The sequence below is a fragment of the Pinus tabuliformis genome, chromosome 8, assembly GCF_031772625.1.
Source record: "Pinus tabuliformis cultivar Carrire ecotype Pingquan chromosome 8, CPIR1, whole genome shotgun sequence".
In the NCBI taxonomy this organism is placed as follows: Eukaryota; Viridiplantae; Streptophyta; class Pinopsida; order Pinales; family Pinaceae; genus Pinus; species Pinus tabuliformis.
In genome coordinates this window covers 1,341,965,362-1,341,984,113 of record NC_142294.1, presented here as the reverse complement: position 1 = coordinate 1,341,984,113, position 18,752 = coordinate 1,341,965,362, and positions in this window count along the sequence as shown.

Sequence of the window (18,752 nt, the reverse complement as noted above, 5' to 3'; positions counted from 1 at the left end):
ATATAGATGCAATAAAGAATGACAGTGAATCCCTTTTAGGAAGAAACATTGAAGATTTGGCAAATGGAAAATAAGGGCCTATGGAAGGAAAAACTTTGAAGCAAGGTCGTGAGAATCTCAAGCCCATGCATAGGGCTTGTATCAAAGAAATTTTGTTCAAAATTTTAATCCCGATTCCTAACCTTGTGATGTCAAGAAGATGGGTTGTTTCTATGGAAACTTTCCTGTTTCATTTTATTCATTGGTTTTTTTGGTCTATTGCAAATTGGCAAGGTTGCCAGGGCAGGTAATCTTTCAGAGTGTCTATAGAAAATTTTGAAGTCAAGTCCAGAATTGCATTGTAAGTTTTGATTCATGTTTTGTACTTGAACTTTTTTGGTAACTAATATTCACCCTATTAATAAGGCCAACAAAAAAATATCAGTGGAAAATATATCTTTGAATCCTCTCCTAGTGGATTTAAAAGAAGAAATGTCCTCCTTTGAATGGCTTTCTTTTCAACATATTCTTAGAGAGCTAAACTCCTAGAATGATTAGTTATCTAATGAAGCTCTCTCTTTCCGATTTGGGACTTTTAACATTTTAGAAGTTCTAGATGTGGTTATTCATAATTCCATGGACATTTTTTCTTTAATCCCTCCATATCCCTTTTATTCTACTTAGTCTATTTTTGTCTTGTAATGGCGACTATATGCTTTGGGGGCTTATATTTATCTACAATTTTTGCACATATAGCTGTAAAGTTTTGAAACATTTGATGTATGACATATTAGTTTTTTGAAACTATATGTTTTTATTTATTGAATGAATTAGTCAGGGAAATCAGTGTAATCAGGACCTAATTTAGTTAGGACAATTGTGAAGAAGAAAAGGGGGAACTAGCATGACCCCCCTGAGACCTGACTTGAGGAAGGGCTTGCATAGTCAGGCTCCTCAGCACACCATACCCTTTAGGAGATACCCGAGCTTCAAGCTTGTCTAATCATATGACCCCTGACCTTCAGTGAGACATTAGAAACCCCTCTATTTCTACTTCTATTATCTATATATATATACATACATACATACATACATACATATATATACATACATACATACACACATACACATACATACACATACATACATACATACATACATACACACATATATACATACATACATACATACATATATATATTAAGGGTCAAAAAAATTCAAAACACAATCTTTCTGTTGGGGGTGTCTCTCAAAACCACTAATGGTTTTGTTGTCAAGCTTGCCTATGCTTACACTCCAAAAACTGTGATTTTCATTGTCAGTGCCCACATATCCTTCCACCTCTATTCTAAATTATTTTGTATATATATTCGAGGGGTTAAAGAAACCCAAAACACTATCGGTTTTCACCTTGCACCTTCCGGTGCAGATGCTAATTATAGTATCATCTCATAGGAGATGAGATAGAACGTTTTGATATCAATGAATAGTATCATCCCCTTCCTTTCAAGAGTATATGGTTTTAGAGTGTGGACTTGGACTTGGAACCTTTAATGATTTAATTCTTTGCAGTGGTTAGAGTTATTTTAAATAAAGTTGATCTTTACTAAATGCTCTGAGCCCTTTTTGATCCATTTCGTTATGTATTTCATTGGCACAAATATTTCTTTATAGTTTATGTTTTTTCAAAGTATCTCACACACACAGGCACACACATATATATGTTAATTTGAGATGTATCATGAGGTAAGTGCTTTGATGTCTATTATGAATAGATGCATATAAGCATTTAGCAGAGGTTTAATTTATATGGATGTGTTAGTAATGATCATATTTATATAATTACAATGGTTAATATATGCTATATTATTATTGTTTTCTACTTTTTGAAAATATTGTTGTTCATCATCATATATCAGCCACTTTCTATTATGTGGTTGTGTTAGTTGACATGGGGAGGGTTAATATACTTTTGAATTAGTAATAAATATAATTAATAATAAAAAATCTCCAATACTTTACAATGATTGAACACAATAGACTATGGTTTGCAATGCTTGAGTATGGTTGACCATATTTGGTTAAGTTTTACCATAGTTGACTTTGGTTAGACATGGTTGATTATGTAACTATATTTGAGTATCAATGAATTTCACAAACAATAGTCTACAATGGTTGAATTTCACTAAGTATGGTTGATCATGGTTGACCATGAGTGTCTATGTTGCTTATGGATAGTGATGTTGACTTTGGTTGAATTTTTGACAAGGTTGAACATGTTCTACTATGAGTATCTTAGGAGTAACTATTACTAGACATGGTTGAATTTCGTTGACAACATCTAACTCTACTTTCCCATGGGTGACCCTGTTTGATTATTGGTAATTAAGGTTGAAAACATTGACTGTGGGGAATTATGTTTGACTATGGCCGACTACAAATGACCATGGGAGACCAAGGTTGTTTTAAGATTACCATGCTTCACCATGGTGATTTTGGTTGTTCATGGTTACTTATGGTTTACTATGATATATTTTTATTGGTCATAGTTAAAATTTGTTAACCAGATTTGACCATGGTTGATTATGGTTGACTATGTTGACCATAGGTTGTCCATATTTATAGTGGATAACATTTTTCACTAGCATTGACTATGATTTATTATGGTTATGTTTAATTGGACATGATTATCTGTGGCTAACCATGGTTGTGTGTTCTTGAACATGGTTAACCATAATTGACCATAGAAAATTTTGGTTTACCATCATTGACTTTGGTTGACTATAGTCAACATATTATTGACATTTTTTTACTATGGTTTACTTGTGTAGGGAGTATTAGTAGGTTTGCACATTTAAAATATTTATCTAACAAAAATGAAATATCAATGATATTTTATTATGGTTGACCATCTTGCACTATAGTTTTCCATGGTTAACCATATTTGGTAATGTTTGATCATAATTGATTGTGGTTAGCCATGGTTGATTATGTGCACCACTATGTTTGACTATGATTGACTTTAGTAAACCATGCCAAAATATGGTAGAGTTTTTTTGACCATGATTGACTATTTTCAATTGTTCTAGCCACAGATAAATTTGGTTGTCTACATTTGACTATGGACGTATATGATAACTGAGAGGGTTAGAGACCCTCTTTTTAAGGATAAAATCCACAAAGATGGGGATTAGGGTTTCATAATAAGAGGGATTAGATTCATGAACCATAGGATAAGGCCCAAATAGGTAGAGGCTCGAGTCCTTCTTGTTGGGATAATATTCCCCAACAAATATTACAAAAATTTCTCTTTATTTTTACCTACATTAAAAGGTTGTTTCACTTTTTAATGAAAGATAGAGTGAAAGATCGCACAAGCTACAATAATTAAAACTTCATATGCATAGATAATTTCTAGGAAAATTACGACAATGCTTGAAAGTAGCTTTATAAGCAATGTAATTCATGATCCTTGTTTTTTTCACAATGGTTTTACTTCGAACATTGTATGGGATTGCTTGCAAGATTTCATTAGATAGTGAGAGATCCAAATTTGCGGTAATTTTCCTAATGGTGAAAAAATGACATGTAATATATTTCCCCCCTAAAGTGCAAAGTCATAAAAGGTGTTTGTGGACTAAAGCGCTTTATCATGCAAAAGTTTGGATTACAAGCCAACTCATTAGAGATCTGAAACAAAAAATCAAGGATTACAATACAATATCTTCATATAGTCATCATGAAGGTAGGCATTCCCATACTCCGGGTACGATTATCTCAAAGAAAAAGTATGGAAATGCACAAAGATACATGTTAATAATACACTTAGAATGGATGCAACCATCAAATATGGATCTATATTTACAATCATGAATATCTAAAAACTCCACTCAACCTGGATGGATGAAACTAGATCAAGGGTCTTGGTATTCATCTGTATTGATCCGTAGTATGAATCTAACCATGTCAGTGAATGTTCCAAATTCAAACATGGTAGAAACCACCTGATTATTAACCAATGATGTGGATTGTTAGTAGGTGTGAGAGAAATCACCAATAATGACTATGGTTATCAAGGCACTCCAGTATAATCTACGAGGCGTGAATAAATATCCTCAATTTGACCACCCATAGAATCATTCGATCAAAGGTAAATAATGAAAATATGTCATCGAAAGTGAGAAACCTACCATTGAGGTATGTAGGCTCCAAGGTACTAAAGGAAGTTTCTAGATCAACTTCCTAGATAATGATCTAAAGTTTATAGGAAGTGATCCATCAAAGAGGGCCTACGATATGAAACACATGTCAAGTTTTGAAGAAAAAATTTGGAATGATTCAGGATTGACTCATGGATAGACGACGTGATTGAAGGCTATGATTTACAAGGTAATTTTGAATGAGGTTGGACTTATCTTGAACATATTGGTGACATGAAATTTTGACTTGGAAACATTTAACTCAAAAAAGAAAATCAAGAACCATTTTAAATACTTGAACAACGAGGTATGATGAGGTGAGAGGCAAATGGATTTCCCAACCCAGACACAAGAGTGGTGGAGTGTCATGTTCAAGAGCAACATACTTCCTTTTCACAATAAAAAAATAAATGTTTATTTCCCATTCCCCCCACTATCACTAGAAAGTACCTCTTTAATTTTACATAAGCTTTAGGAGGATAACATATGATTTTCATGTAAGCTCATCCCTCATACGATTCCTTTGGAGTATTTTTAATGAACCCTAGGAAGGAGTGGTTCGTTCTCATCATGATTAACAAGTCCTATGTTGTTTAATTTTATGACTCCAATATAGGGGTAACTCGACTCCTTTTCATATTTTAAGAGTTGAAAAAGAGGCCAAAAGAAAGTGCATGCACTTATTTCAATCTAAAGTTTTTACGAGCCCAAAGAAAGTAAAGCTCAACGTTTTTCATGTTTAGGGAGTTAGGAGAAAGACTTAAGTAAACCCCAAAATGTCCCTTTTTCATAAATTTAGTCTCTTAAGCCCAAAAAATGGTAAAATAATGTAGGGGAGAACTCTTTTAGCCGTGATCCACTAAAGTATACCATTTTCATAACTAGCCTTGTTGGTCCGTAAAAGGGGTAAACTTATACCAGGTAGATGTATTTTCATTTACTTTTACGAGTTCGACAGAAACAAGTGTACTCAATAACCTTTTCGTGTTTTGAGAGCCAGAAAATATTTTAAAGATCAATCCAAGGTTTCGCTTTTTTGTAAGTTTAAAGAGTCTCAAAAATTGATAAAAATACACTTGTTGCCAAAATGATCAATTTTGAAAAAATAAGCCTGTAATTTGCACACCTAGTCTCAAAATCATAATAATTGGTCAAAAATAGTGAAAAATATTTAAATATTTGAAATTTTAAAGCTATAGACAAAAAATATTATTTTTATAGACCTAATTTTCTCATAAAAAGTCAAAAAGTAAATAAAATTTCACCATTTTGTTTTTACCATTTCAGAGCTCTTGCATGTGTATTTTCTTCCAAATATGCAAGAGTTGATTGTGATCAATATGGTGGACCATTTCAAGTACCATCTTCTCTAGGTGAGACATCTTTCCATGTTCTTGACATTCATGGTTGTTATTTTTCATTTTGAAGGTCATTTTTTAGTTTTTTGAGTCTTTTAAAACCAAACAATGTGCTTGCAGGATAGCACCCTTCTTGTGTATCGAGAAGTGTGTAAGCCCTATGCTCCCAATATGGGAAAGTACGACTTGAACACTTTTACATGGGACAAAGTGCGCAAATTCACTCTATATCTTAATGAAATGTGTGCAAGGTAGCGAGGGAATCTAAAAAAAGATTAAAATGCTCAACAATTTCTCCCAAGCATTTGATACTTGTTATCTAACACATTTTTCTCATTCATTGCAAACTTTTTTCTTGTAAAAATGGAATGGAGAGAGATATAACATAAATCCCAAGATGTTGAGGCAGTGAATGATCCAACAACAATGCAAACACTCAGGAATTGTGGTTTAGCAAATAAATTCTTAATTCCAAGCATGAGGGCCCAAACAGATTTGTTGATATGGTTAGTAAGAGCTTTAGGAACAATGTTTTGAGATTGGTGATAACACTAATCATGTTAAGGAAGCAATATTTCACTATTCAACCCTAGGGAAAGAGGTGAACCAAAATATTTTTACCTAAGAAAGTATGGTAATCATGGATCCCAAATAAGAACTGGAAGAATTGAAATTATGGACATAAGAGAACTTCCAATCATCACATTCACTATTTATCGCTTATGTAGAAATGCAACATTTCGCCTAGCTACAAAAGCGCAAATGCAAATTTCATTAGAGGTCATGCAACCTACCATATTCAATTGGTGCTAAGGGATTCTAGCCAATTAAAAGAACAAATTACTAGAGAAAAGATAATATGAATGAAGCACATTGGATATGGCTTGATTGTAGTATCATTTTACTTGGAGAGCATCCCCATACTATGCCCATGGGTTTCCATGGATATGACAGGTCCAAGAGATCCTCGTATTCTACAATGGGGTTTGTTCTTGGCTCACCACGGAGGTGATGGCTCAGTGATTAGATTGACCCCTACATTTTTCAGAGGGTTGGGCCAAAAATTCCTCATGATTGAGGATTATGCATATATAGGTGTAGATTTTAGAGGCGATCCAAATATCCCTCTTCCTGATGGAATGCAATGGGGTGACATGGGTAAAACTCACTATGGTTGTTTTTTCCATTTCAAGATTTTTTTGTTATGTTTTTAAATTTGAGCTAAAACTTAACTTGTAAATATTATGCAGATATGGGACCAATCAAACTAGAAATGATCTTACGAACAACTACGCATGGTGTACAACGAGTTCCTGTTGAGCAGGATCATGTTGTAGTGGAGACTTTAGCTGGGATTGAGAGGAACCTAGATATTTTGACTTTGGATATCCCAAACATCAAGATTTATGACCTTCCTCCCCATTATCATAGGCATACAATAGGTGTACCTGGGAATATTGGTAATATTTTATGATGAGTGGCTTGTCTTATCATCTGCTATCATAAGCGCCATGCTTAGCTTCTAGGCACGGAACTATATTTTTTCTTTTTGGTCTATAAACATATATATGTATAATAAAGGCAAATGGTTTCATATGTTTTGGAATTCATTTTTGTAAAAACAAAAAACTTTTTACACACATTATAATTTATGGAGACTACTTCTATTTACTCATCTTATTTTATACAATGTTTGAATGACTATTGTTTATTTTTACATGTGTTTTAAATGTCAATTTAACATGTAATTTTCCAATGCATTAGTTAATGTTTTTAAATGTCTTGGAATGTGTTGGTATTCAATGTAATCGAATTCTCTTTCCAAGAGATGGACCTGTAAAAACATCCTTAACATTAAATAACTTCTAACTAAATAAATGTGACTTAAGTGTAATACTATGAGTTGAGAATCTAATCTGTTGATTAAATTATGAATACTAAATGAAATGCAATAAGATAATAGTTCAATTATGGCACTGTATTATGAAATATTGTTCGTAATGTGACCAATGCATACCCCATGAAAACTCACTAACTCATCGGTGGGTGAAGAGATGACCCAATAAATAGAAGAAATATTATGAGTACTAAGACTAGCACCATCAACATAGCCAACGTAAGTTTGGGAGAGAATCGACATTTTCAAATCAAGTGTAACACAAGATAAGAATGAGAAATAGGATTTTGTAAAAAAGAAATAAAATTTCCACACATGTAAAATATGATACAACAATACAAGATGTAGTCATGTGGTAACCTAAGCATAGTACTTTTTCAATTCAAGCCCGTTCCTAGGCTTAGACAAAAGAATCTCGTCATAGTTAACTAACCCATAAGCACCTTTTGCAAGTGCACGTTTTATAATATAGGGACCATGCCAAATAGGTTTGAACTTGCTAGCTCCTAACTTTTCATGTTCTTGATCATAGACCAAGACCAAGTCACCTTTTGAATGCACATGAGGATTTACATTTTGGTCAAAATGTCCTTTAACATGTTTCTTATGAGCCTTGCTAGCCAATGTGACATCACAACGAGTTTCATATAGATGTGTCAAGTATAAAAAACGTTCCTCCTCTACAAAATTAGTAAGAAGTAGTTTGATTACTAGATTTAGTGAAGGAATTATGCATTCAATAGGTGACACTGCTTATAGACTATAAACTAACTAAAAAGGTGTAAATCTGGTTGCAAATTTTATTGAGGTGCAATATGCCCACAATGCTGAGAAAATAATTAGATGCCAAGTTTGCTTATGGATCCCTATCATCCGTTGAATCATAGTGGTCAAAAATTTATTCACAACATCTTCCTTGCCATTGGCCTACAAGTAATGGGGAGTCCAGCTATCATGACATAAGCCCAACTTCACGATAAGTTCAATCATCATAAAGTTTCAAAAATGTCTTGCATGGTTAGTGATGATGGCCTGTGGGACACTGAACCAAGAAATCACATGATTGAATAGGGACAGAGAAATGGTTTTACCATGATCCCTAATTGTAGGCATCACCTCGATCCATTTCATAAAATAATCCACATCTAGGATAATATATCCCTGCCCATTGGTCAACTGAGGTTTACATGTAATAAAATAGATGCCCTATTTTGAAAAGGGACCAACAACGATTATTGGGTGAACAGGTGTAGGAGGTGAACACATTTTACGATGATATGTTTGAAAATTAGGACATTTCTGGACTACAAAAATGCAATCTTTGAACATAGAAGGCCAGAAATATCCAATGCACAAGATTACTTGAGCAGTGGAAAACCCTGACATATGACGGCCACATGCTCCAGAGTGACAATGATTCAAAGCTTTTTCAGCTTCACCATGTGTTAAACATCATTAGAAAATTGAATCAACACCATGACAATAAAGTGTATCACTAATAATATTGTATGTCTGGGGTTGGTGCCGAATGTGACGATAGTCAATTTGAGATAGGCAAAAAATTTGAGTCTCTAGATACATAATAATATCTACATACCAAGGATCTATTGTATTGATAAGAAAGAGAGATTCATCTCAAAGAGAATCATCTTCCAGTGTTTCTATCTCATAATAGGGAAAGTCACAAATAAGATCAGCAAACACTAGTGTTTTCTTTTACTTGGATTTAGCAAATTCTAAGTCAAGTTCGTATAGGATAACAATCTATTTGGAATATTCCCCCCCTATCAATTTTCTAGTAATAATATAAACCATGGGGCTACAATCTGAAACCATTGTTATTTTGCACAATAGAATATAATGACAAAATATTTGGATAACGTGTACAACTAACAGGGCCAATTTCTCCACATGTGCATATTTTATTTCAGAATTGCTAAGATTCCTACACAAGTAGTAACAACATGTTCATTATTTAATTCATCCTCTTGGACTAATATCATATCGATGGTAAAATTTGATACAACTAATTACAAAAAGTAATCACAGTAATAATTAGGTGCATGCAATAAAGGTATGTGAGTCAACATGTGTTCAAGTGCATCAAAAGTATTTTGAGTAGTTTCATCCCAAATGAAAAGGATGCCCTTTTTCAAAATCTGAGTGAAACTTTTAGTTTGATCTGCATAATTCAGAATGAATCAACGTAAAATATTTTCTTTCCTTTCCAAGTTTAGATTCAAAAATCGATATAGGGAACTCAGGGTGATCTACAACCTCAGGTGAAAACATTGTAGAAAAGGTGTTCTCAATCTTTTCAAGGTTGGAAAGAAAAGAGGAACGATGATTATAATCGTCCCAAGGCATTTTATCTAAAATCATAACCTCCATTATACTCTTTTCTATTGGAAACATGTTATCGAAAGGGTCAGGGAATGAAATAGGTTCCAACCAATATGATTGAGAATACTCATCAATGATCGCATTCACTATACCAATTTCATTAAGAAGTAGTTCTGAAAATGATTTAACAAACCAATAAGCTAGTTCCAATGGGATTAGAGGCATTTGATTGTTGTAAGTGGTCAATTCTAATTGTGTAGGCATGATTTAAGGATCATATGATTCTGGATTGATTGATGAAATCATATTGAACTAGACTAGAGTAAAAATAGCATTGGGTGGAGAGAGCGTGAAATTTCCCATGAATGATGAATCCTTAAGCAAACCAATTCCAATATTCTCATAAGAACTAGTTTTTTTCCCCATAAAGGGTACACTAGCAGTGGAATTTGGATTAGAAGTGTAAAAATCCAGTTGGTCTAATTTAACTATCCTCCCTTGATGCGAGAAAAATATTAATTGAAAATGTGACGAGACCACTGCCAACGTTGCATAATTCCAACTTCAACATAGTAAAAGATTGTGATCAAGTTGAGAATCAACAACTTCTACTTCAATAGCAACTATTTCACCCTCTAACTCTACTTTTAGATCATTTAACATTCCATAAGGTTGAAATACTCTTCCATCAAAATATTTGAGAGCGGTAGGAAATTGATTGATTGTGGTGGAGCCCAAAGCTTTCCAACAAGAAATAGACATAATACAAGTAGAAGCTTCGTCATCAATTATTGTGCTAAAAAGTATTTTGGTTTTAACAAAAACCAAAATTTGAAATTCCAATTGATGCGAGAGTCTAGGTATATGACTTTCTAGATCAAATAATATGAGGTTAGAATAATGGGGATCGATTGCACCAATGGCTAACAATAGTAATTTTCATTTTGTTGGACATGTTTGAAGCAATTTGAGAGCCGACATTGCTGAAGGAGATTGAGCCAGGTCTTCAACAATGTTATAATTTTAAGCCACTCTAGCATGTCGATTAAAAGATGACTTTCAAATAACACCTTTAGGAGGAGGACGAATTAATATGTCATAAATTGATTTCTCAATCTATAAAGTTTTAGAAGGAGGTTGAAAAAATGTGAAAGGTTGATTGGCATCATTTTCATTCGAATTAGTTTTAGATCCATATTATTTAGACCCTTTTCTACCAAAATTTGAGAGGAGAACATCATGATATTTGCATATGTGGATGAGGTAGACGAATTGTGAGCAACTATTTTACTGTCTTGAGAAGGAAAAGGATATTTTAAGACAACAAGTGATGAGGGACCTTAAGAAATTTATTAACCTATGCACGATGTAAGCATTCCTTAGTATAATGGCCATCATTACAAATCAAACAAGGATATCGAGGTTTCCTTCCCTCTTCAAAATGTTCATGTTTTGTTGGTTTTTCCTTTTGAGGGTTGTTTTGCTTTGATTTTCCTTTTCCCTTTCTCTAACTTCTAGGTTGTTGTGGCTTACCAGTAGATGATTCTATTGTGTTAACCTCAGAAGTAATTTCAAGAGTAATATTTTCATTGGGTGAATTTTGTGTAGACAAAGTAAGAGTAGTTTTATAATTATTCTTATATTGTTTACTCTTTCAGTGTTGGCTAATAGAACCGATTACACCATCAAAGGTGTGAGATCCTATAGGAGATGGATTTGGTTGAGTCATGTTGGATGTGCGAGGTGCATTTGGAATCTTCTTGTACAAGGTGTTGGATTGTGAATAAACAAGGTCTAAGTATTGGACACAAGAAATAACTTTCTCTTCCCTAACAACTCCTCCCTTAGCAACACCTTATGTTATACCAGGAAGTAAAGATTTAACAAACATTTTAAGCTAACAATTGATCTAGAATGTAAACTTTGGCTAAACAACGTCAAAGTCTCCACTTATGTATATTATCCAAGATATCAGTGGAATCAGATTGTTTTAATGAATTCAAAATCTCAGTACCAGATTCATATCAAATAGGTAACTAAAAATGTGTTAAAAATGTAGTTGCTAAGGAATTGAAATTGTAGAAATAGACACGTGGTAACTCAATGTACCATTTTGTTGTTGGACTTGTTAAATTTCGTTGTAAAAGTCGTAACCTAATGGAATTATCATTTAATGAATTTGAAGAACACCACAGGTGATAAGTCATTACATGATTTGACGGATCCTCTCTAGGCTTTACCATCAAATTTCAGATGTCACTTGGTAATTTAACACAAATCGTCGAGCAAAAAGGACAATGATAAATTGAGTCGTTCATGAGCCTAGATAGATATGGTAAATCTAACGCCGCAATGAAAGGTAACTTGTGGTTAAAGTCTCGTCTAGAATAGAAATACCTTTGAGGATTTAGTCTAACCCCTAGAGGATGATATATAGGATATCTTGGAATAGCTTTTGCATTTGGAATTTTCATTCATCTAGGATAACGAGGGAAAGTCATACTAGGTTGAGTTTAAAATGGAAATACTTCAAAAGGTTTGCTAAGATATGGTTGACCTTGAAAAGGATGACCATAATACGATTGACCTTGTACCATTTGACTCTCGTAAAGTTGTCCTTGAAAAGGTTGACCTAGGTAAGGCTCACCTTGAAAAAGTTGGCATGGGTAAGGTCGACTTGGATACGATGTTTGAATTGTTCCTACACTAGGTTGGCCAATAAGTGTATGTGCCATAGACTAGAAAGTTGGACTAATAAAATATTGAGGTATAGTTTGACCAGTTTTATAACTATACACTTCATGCATGGTCTCTATAAGTTGTTGAATTGATATCTAAGGCATTCCTTGCATAGTCGTATGTGGCATAGATTGGGTAGGTGTTTGATGTGTACATGGAATCGACTATTGAACAATTATTTACATAGTAGGTTGAATAGATGTTTGAGGAATACCATGGAAAAGTTGTTAGACAGGTGTCTATGATATAGTTTGTCCAATAACTTGGACAAGTTGATAGACAAGCACTTGTGGAGTAGCTTGAATAGGTTGTTGAACATAAGGAGTATTCCAAATAAAACCCCCCATTCTTGGAAATGGAGCACCAATCAATGGTTGAGATATAACATATTGTCTTAGACTGATATGGGGTATCTGACTAGGTTTTGTATACGTTCCAATAATAGATGGTACTATAAATGGGAAATAAATTCGTCCAGGAAGAACATAGGACGTTTTACCCATAGCTTGATAGTAAATCCTAGTCAGAGTCATTTGAGGAATACCTGTGTTTTCAGATAACATATGAATGTATTGGTTTGATGCCAAAGGTTTTTCAAGCATGGAAGTCATCCTTTAAGGAGTAATTTCTACATTCGTAGTAGATAAACCATATGAGGTTCCAGAAACGAAAGTAGAAAGTTTAGAAGAAGGAGTGACTCCCGAAAAAATTCCACTGAGTGATTGATACCTTGCACGAACCAAAGGTCCACCATATAGGAATGACTCCAGAGATCTTGTAAACATAGAAGTCACGACAGATTGTCTAGGTGGTCTACTCATTTGAAAAGACAAGGTTTGACTTATAGGAGAATCTTCTAACATGATTCACCTAGGTGTAAAATCAAAATGAGTGTGTAAATGAGGAATACCTTGACCTAAAAAGTTTAATGGAGTTGAATACCAAGGACCTAGTCGAAAAGGTTTAAAAGGAAGAGATTGAACAATGAATGGGTCACCAGTAGTAAGAAGAGGATATTAAATATTTTCCTCTTTTTCTTCAGTAATATCTTCAATGCTTAAAATACCGGGAGGTAGACAAGTTGTAATAATAGTTCTTTTGGATGAAACCAATAGAGGGGTAGGAGCTATCATAACTAAATCTAACTCAAGTTCAAAAATCTCAAATTCAGGTTCCTCAACATTTTGTTTGATAAATTTTGTTTGTAAATTCTTGTTAATCTTTGATTCACACTGAATGATATTAGGGTATAGGGGGGTTATATGGGGGGCAATAGTCCCCTCTGTTCGTTGCGTCAAGGAAGTTCCTTGGGAATGTTTTTTTGGACCCTATATTAGGTGGGTGGACCTACCTATGGTTAGGTGCATGGTCTTTTCACATGGTTTCGGGCATGATGGTTTTCTGCCCATGGTATTTTGTAGATTCGATCAAGCAAACTACGGTTATGTTCTAATCCAAGGTTAATGGTTTGGGTTTTATGAATGCTTCAACATGTATATATATGTCTTGTAACATTGAAATAAATATAATGAAAAACCAATATGTAAGTCCTGCTTTTTGGATCTAGGGGAAAATATCTGTGTATTTGTTTTGTGTTTCTCTCCATTGTATATTTTCTATTTTTCTAAGAATTTGTTTGTAGGTAATTTCTGTACAAGCTTAATACTTACATTCAGTAACTTCGGGTTCATATTGAACTATCTATAATCCTATCCTTTGTTTTTGAGTTACTTCAGATTCTGTCGTTTCAAGTTCTCCAACACCAGATGTTTCAAGTTGGTTTGACGTTCCAGATTATGCCACTTTTAATTTATCTTCTTTGATTTTTTCCAATTGACCAAGTGCATATTCAGGGGGTAAACCTTGCATTCTACATGAATGTCTTGGTAATTATTCCACGGTGAATTTTATTAAATATTTGTTCCAAATGTTAATCAACCAAATAAATAACCAAAATCAAATAAAAAGGTAACTAGGTATGAAAGGATTATGAAGGCCTTGTGAAACGGAATACCATTTCTAGTATGTGTAGGAAATATACTTGAATGTTGTTTTCGGTGTATCATAGATGAAAAGGTAGCCAACTTGGTTACCTAATCATGGTATGCAACCAAGAGATGATCTTCTCATATACCTAAGAGTACGTGGAATCTCCGTCTCTATTAGTATTTTCTAGTGCGTCCTAAACAATAGGAAGAATTCTAATATACTTTTCATACGTGGAGTGCCATCTGATATAACGAAGCGTACGTGGAGAATGATCTTATATACTTATGTACGTGGAATGCCGACTACCTCCAAAATGTAACACAAAAAATTAATGACAACTCCTATGTTTATAGATGCTAGAACATGTCCTCTTACCTACAAACACACTAATGTTTGATTTGAAAGTTTGTCTTTTCATTAAATTTTATTTGATATGATATGATGTAAATGGTATAAATATTTCAAATCCAATCTAATGCCGCAAGTATGCTAAAATGAATTCTCTAATTTTATGAAATTCTATCTATGGGAAGGAGAAAGTTCTTTTGACATTCCAGCAAAATCCCAGAATGCAACTTTCACCATATTTCTTTTCACCAAATGTAGAAATTTCACTTTCATATTTCAATTCATCAAATAACACAATAATTACAAAAAGCTCTTTTCAATCACTAAAAACATAAACTTCAAAATGCTAAAGGTAAAACCAACAAACTCTTAAAAATAATAATTTCAAATTGATGTGATGAATATCAAATCACTGTAATAAAATTCTATGTTGTTTTATAAAAAAAGAATAACCATTATTCTTTTCAATTCAACAAAAAAAACCAATTGTGAGTCAAAAGTGATCACTTTGAAAAAATCTAACTTTTCTCCTATGCTAAGGAAGCTTTGCAAGTAGTTATACACAAGTATTTAATCTATTCTATTTAGAGAAGATAGATAGACTCACACTAACCCAACAATGGCCAACATTTATTTTTATAAATCAACAAATCAAACTCTAAAACCTAGTTTGCAAAGATATGTAATTTTTCAAAATGATGATCCAAAAAATCAAATGAAAATACAAATTCCTTTTTCCTTATGTAAATAGACCCAATAAATCATAAGAAGCAAAACTTTTCAGACCCAAATGGAAAAAACCCCATTTTTTTCAAATTTTCAAAGTGTGTTATAGGTAAGCTATTAATACCACTGTGGTGTCGTACTATTGCTAATAGTAAACTAGGAAATTATCACTTTGTTGCTAAATGGCAGAGTACGACACTTGAGAAAAACAAAGAAAAAAATGTAGCCACAGATAAAAAAAAAAACTTTTCAAGCATTTAAATGCGGCCAATCAAGGTAGTGGAATACAATCAAAGAAGAAAGGAAGGCATATAGAAGAACAAAAATGTTCCCCAATATGGTCGACAATTTGTTAGGTAGACAAATCTCTTCTTGTGAACAAGACCAGATATCCCTCTACTCAATCATTGAATCTAGTAACAAACAAAAAAACTAGTAAATATTCCCTAGGTCCATTTCTATTGAATCATAAGTAGGAGTAATGGAGTATGAAATCCATACCTTTCAAATGAAATGCTTGATGAAGATTCTCACTATGGTTTGATACAAATAACCAATGTTCAGAATCCATACCTACAAACACAATAACAAACAAAGGATCAAAAGCATACGATATATAAATGATTCAATACAACCTATACTAGTGATCAAGGAGACTAGTAACTAATATCATAACCAATGGACAATGTAAGTAAGTTTACAATGTATCATATCCAATGGATAATATACTAACAAAGAAATACTCTTTTGTATGATAATTGAATGAAAGGGAGAGATATAACCTAGCCTTGATGTTGGAAAATCTCCTTCCAATAGTCTGCAATCCTCCCTTAAGTGACAAGCTTCCATCCTCAAATTGACAACATAATTTTACATCAAAAGTCAAATTGTTGAACTATGGTACGTAGTGAATTTATAGGACAAAAGGAGAGGGTTAGAGATCCTCTTTTTAAGGATTGGATCCACAATGATGGGGATTAGGGTTACATAATGAGAGGGAATAGATTCATGAACAATGGGATGAGGCCCAAATAGGTCATGGGGGCTTCACTTGGGGAGAAATACCATACCGCATGCATTCATATTAGGGGATATATATTTAGGAAAAAACAACGTAATATATTGAGCATACAATAAGGGGTAAAGGGATTTTATATTGTCAGGTATAAAAATTGGAGCTCAAAGTTAATGAAAAAAATAAAAGGGCATAAAAAATGTGATGAAAACAAATGCATACCTACAATATCTAGTGAAAGTAGGGGTCTTTTAAATTAGGGAGGTGTATTGGGTTCATAACAGTGGGGAGTTAAATAGTGTGATTTTTAGCGGTATTTTATAATATGTAGTCAAATTAAGGGTACTGTTTAGTATACCATGAACACATGTGAGATGTCAAAGGTTCATTGAGTTAAGCCCCTGTGAAATAGGTAGGGACTTGAGTCCTTCTTGTTGGTATAATATTCCCCAATAAAGCTTCTTTAAATTTATTTTTATTTTTTCCTATGTTAAAAGGTCGTTTCACTTTTTAATGGAAGACATACCACAAGATTGTGTAGGATACAATGATTAGAACCGCATTTGCATAGATAATTGCTAGGAAAAGTGTGACAATGCTTGAATAGTTTTTTAAGCACTGTAATTTTGGATTCTTGTTTTTCTCATAATGGTTTTGCTTCCAACATTGTAGGGAACTGTTTGCAAGAGTTCATTAGATATTGAGAGATCTAGATTTGCAGTCATTTTCCTAATGGTGACAAAATGACGTGTAACAAAGGGTTATGTTGGATGCTGGACGCTAACATTCATCTTCAATGTGGTATGTTGAATTAAATCATTTCTGAGTGGTTAAATAATATTGTGGTGTTCATTAAGGGTTGTGTTACCTTGAAACATTTCTCACTTGGAATATGTTTCAAAGTGACTTATATGAATGGTCATGATTCATCATGTTCAACTCACATGGAATTGTTAAGTTCCTCAATATTTATGTCATATAACATTCATATATGCTCATGTTACATTTATGATGTTCCATAATCATTTGAAATTGGAGGAGAGGTTCTCCTTCCTAAAAAGTGATTGTTCTTTGGCGCTTTGCAAGGAAAGATGGGTCTTATGAAAAAACAAGTTTTCAAAGGTCTCTTCAAGGAGTACGAGATATTTTTTCATGTAAACTTAAAGCGTAAGAAAAATCTCATCATTTAACTCATACAGTCCTTCATGAAGAGCAACAAAAAATAATTTGATGATGAAGTTCACCCCTCCTGAGCTACATCTCTGAGCCTGGAAATATAGCTAGACTACTCCATATATTCAGTGAAAAGGAGTACCTATAATTTGATGATAAAAGAAGTGGTCAGTTTCCCCTTCAAAGAAACATTATCCTGCAAAGAACTCTCTCTATAAACAACATGACAACCTATAGTCAGTCATCAAACCATCAGCAATAAAAGGTGTCTCCTACAAAGACCCAGTACTCCATTGGAAAAATAAGCGTGCATGACAACATAAGTAATTCAATTCCATATTTAGGCACAAAAACTAATATTTCCTCAACAAGACATAGTAAGAAAAGGAAAAATGAGTTGAAACCTACAAGCCATAGTTGTTCCAATAAAATTATGAAGGTAATAAAACCCCTACAAGGCCTTCTCCATGCTCAAACACCTTCAAGAACTGCTCCAAAACATTGATTGATCCATACACCCGTGGAATTGAACTTGTAAAATGTCTCTGGAGATGTGCCCTAATTAGTAAATAAAGGTCACCATTGGATCTAGAATGTCCAAAACCCCTATCTGGACCCTTCTTGAGCTCCAAAAGGCCAAAAAATCCACAAATTATGGCTCCAACAACCTTTGGAAACTCCTCCTCCTGTTATCTGTCCTACAAAATGGATAAAAAGTCTAACAACGCTACAATTTCACCTTATTTTCTGTTGCAAAGGCAACAAGTTCATCCACCGATGGTGCAATTTGTTGGACATTTAATTTGTCAAATAACTCCTAATATTGAATAGTCTGGCCATATGGGGTGCCATAAGCCTGAGGTCTGGGGCTAACCATCCACCCCCACAAGCCTAGGCGCCAAAATTTTAGGTTGTTCATTATGTTATGCCAATGGGGTTAATGACCGAGCCAACTTCCCACCCTCTCCACTCAAGGCCCCTCACCA